Source organism: Rhinolophus ferrumequinum, chromosome 26, assembly GCF_004115265.2.
Source record: "Rhinolophus ferrumequinum isolate MPI-CBG mRhiFer1 chromosome 26, mRhiFer1_v1.p, whole genome shotgun sequence".
NCBI lineage: Eukaryota > Metazoa > Chordata > Mammalia > Chiroptera > Rhinolophidae > Rhinolophus > Rhinolophus ferrumequinum.
The window spans coordinates 10,749,371-10,752,481 of record NC_046309.1 but is presented as its reverse complement, the minus strand read 5'-3'; the positions used below and the strand labels follow the sequence as shown (position 1 = coordinate 10,752,481).

The following is a 3,111-nucleotide window of genomic DNA, read 5'->3' as shown; positions in this document are numbered from 1 at the left end:
TCCTGAGTTATTTTTCATAAAGCCCGTGCTTACAAAATATGTCACAAGAATAAAAATCCTTTGGTTCCACCACTACATAAGCCACAAATGAAGAAATGGCTACAAATCAAAAATACATGAGTGAGAGACCAGTGGCCTCTCCTGCAGGTGGAGACTGGGCCGAGCATTGCAAACACGGAGACGAGGCGACCCCGCGGCGGGTAATAAATCATCATTAGTCAAGATGTCTTCAGCACCTGAGCCCCAGCCTTTAAGAAGGACCCACCCAAAGAGAAAGACTTCGGAAACCCAGGGCTCACAGGGGTCTGCAGGACCACCTCATATCCAGCTGTGAATCCAGAGCTCTTCATGAAACCAACAAACGCGTAATGGCTTTCGGGTTGATGACCTTAGCTTTGCGTGGCTTATATGGGTTATGTACGTGCAACATGAGAATAAAAAGGACCTTTATGAAGCTACTGACAGTGAAGGACGCCGTTATATGAGAAGGAAAACATGTAAATGGGGTTAGTAGTGCTGCTTCCTATGGATGGAGCTACGAGAATAGGAAGGGCTCTGAAATCGCCAAATGACAGACTTTATGAATGCACAATATCATGTTTCTTGTTTTAGAATATGGTAATGAGGAAAGAAGACAGCAGTTGCCACCAGACCATTAATTTAGTCCTTTCAAAGCTGCAGCTGTTATCCCATTTTTCCACAGAAACCTTCCCAATATATTTATTTTATTAAATCCTCTTATAAAAGTCCCATGAGAATAGAAGTCATTTTTGTTCGTGATTAAGGTCTATATAATAAAAGCACCCAATGTTGTTAAATTTGCATGGTATTTTTAATATTAAGGTGAATTGTGCATTGGCAACTGTTGTGAGGGTTTAGTTTAATTTTGCTATTTGCAAAGGCAATGTATATTTTCTACCTAGCATGGAAGCTACATTCATGAAGAAAAAGAAATAACTGTAAATTATTGTAAAGCCTGCAGTCAACGTTAAAGACAAATCATTTTACAGAAGCACCAATGGTTCATATATTTTGGTATTCCATTTCAGCTATTTTTGGTCCAGAATTTTATTTTAATTGAAAACATACTCCCATTCAACTACTAAAACAAAGATTAAATGAGAGAATAACCCAAAGTAATTGGAGTTTTTCTTTAAAAAAATAAGTATGTTATACTGAGGTATGATATTTTTATTTAACTACAACTGTTATCTGTTTTAGTTTTTGTAAATTAATGTTACAATAATATGATAAACATAAAAGCAAATGTTCTTACAGTTACTTAAAAACTAGAGCTACTCAATAGATAAAAAGGTCTCCTTCCTGTCCTGTGTTCACCGTATATAATTTTACTCTTTCTGACAAGCATTCTGCACCTGTTTAATTTCTAGATATTTACCCCATTTCCAAATCATTATAACTGAGGCTCCGTAATAAATATCATCTCTGAAATTTTGTTCCATTTATTATTACCAAGTAATAATAACTGCACAGGCAGAGTTTATCATCATAGTTTAAGTTTTTAATTTCCAGTTCTTTATTGTAGTTTTGCAAGATATGAATATGCAATTATGTCTGATTTGTAGGTATTAAAAAGCTTAGCTAATTGTGTTATCTACATGCAATTAAATTAAATCTTTAATACTGAGCCCTAAAATAAAATATATGAGTAATCAAGAGACTGCGGTACTGGTGAAAGAACAGACAAATAGATCAACAGAACAAAATAGTGGGCCCAGAAATACACCTAGACGAACATATTCAACTGATCTTTGACAAAGGAGCAAAAGCAATTCATTGGCAAAAGGAATGTCTTCTCAATAAATGATACTGAAACAACTGGACACGACATGTATATGGAATTGCAAGGGAGACTGAATAGCCAAAACAATCCTGAAAAAGAAGAACAAATTAGGAAGACTCACACTTCCAGATATAAAAAAACTTCTATGAAGCAAAGTAATCAAGACAGTTTAGTATCAGTGTAACAACAGATATGAAGATCAATGGAATGGAATTGAGAGTCCAAAAATAAATTCATGTGTCTGTGGTCACCTGACTTTCAGCAAGGGTGCCAAACCATTCAATATGGAAAAAAACAGTCTCTTCAACAAATCATACCATTAGGACATGAACACTGTGCTGCTCTATTAATACTGCAGTATCTTTGCAAAGTTTATTCCAACTCTGAAGTTCTTGGCTTCATTATTCAGAGGCTAGACCATCCATGTAAACTGAATTTTAACAAACCCTTTTTTCAGCCTCTATTGTAGAAACTGCTAGTCATTGAGGATAGAAAATTTTCCAGACCATGTATCTCACCTCCAAGAACCCACTGACTAGGAGAGACAGATACATCAATGAATAATCATATTATAATGGGTATTATGCATTAATGCATTTCCTTCTACTACAATATTGCGATATCCAGCAGTGTTTATGGAAAAAGTCTTCAAAAGTGCATTTATTCAGCTCCCTGACCCTTGGCCCTAGAGTTCTCGAATAGGTTTAGATTTGTCCCAGATCAATGTCATGTTTACTTGATAAACATCATAGAAAGCCAAAAGAAGAGTAAATGCCCCGCCTTTTAGTAGACAGGACATAGAGGTCAGCAACCACTGGAAGGAGAAAGAAACAAACTGAAATAATCATTAAAGCTAAAGCCAGGAAAGGAAGAGAAGGGTGGAAAGAAGGAAGGAAAGGAAGGCAGGAAGGAAAGAAGGAAGCAAAGAAAGAAGGAAGGAATAAAGGAAGGAAGGAGAGAAGGTAGGAAGGAAGGAAAAAGGAAGGAAATGAGCTCCCCAAAGCAACCATTTGGGTAAATCTAAATTACCATGGACTGAAAACATAACAACTATATAATGGAGGTGCTTTAAAATGTGTATAAAATTAAAATACATGATAACAATGTTATAGAAATCAAGAGAGTGATAAATGGGTTAAAGTTAAACCTCTGAGAAGAAGTTAAAAGTACAAGTAATACATTTTAAATCAACTTTATTGGGGTATAATTTACATGCAATAAAATGCACTCCTTTTAAGAGTATAGTTAGGTAATATTTGACAAATTATATACCCGTATAACACCACCACAATTAGATATAGGAGACA

General features: G+C 35.4%; 1 pseudogene; it reads left to right on the top strand.

Moving 5' to 3' along the window:
- Positions 1 to 223: 223 nt before the first annotated feature.
- Positions 224 to 511, top strand: LOC117017997 (small integral membrane protein 8-like; annotated as a pseudogene).
- The last annotated feature ends 2,600 nt before the right edge of the window (positions 512 to 3,111 follow it).